The following is a 340-nucleotide window of genomic DNA, read 5'->3' on the forward strand; positions in this document are numbered from 1 at the left end:
AGGCGCTGCCCTCGCACTATAAAGGAGGAGTCTCTGATTGGACAGTAAATAAGGGAAGGGGTTCAAGTAAAATTCACGATCAGCAAATGTATTTAAGGGGCGCAATTTTCAATACTTATTTACTCTCGATACTTAACTCTCTTAATCCTTATCACTCGTGATATTTAACTGTCTTGATAGTTTTCAGTTAGTAGTATTTTCGTGATATTGCTCCTTTTTTGAAGTGTCTCCTTTTTTTGATATCTCTCTTTTAGTAAATACTCTCTCGATATATTAAACCCTTGAGACATTTCGGGAACGACTTACACTTCTTCGGATTGTCCATTAACACTGTTACTGG

The sequence above is a fragment of the Ceratosolen solmsi genome, unplaced genomic scaffold (genome assembly GCF_000503995.2).
Source record: "Ceratosolen solmsi marchali unplaced genomic scaffold, CerSol_1.0 scaffold26, whole genome shotgun sequence".
NCBI lineage: Eukaryota > Metazoa > Arthropoda > Insecta > Hymenoptera > Agaonidae > Ceratosolen > Ceratosolen solmsi.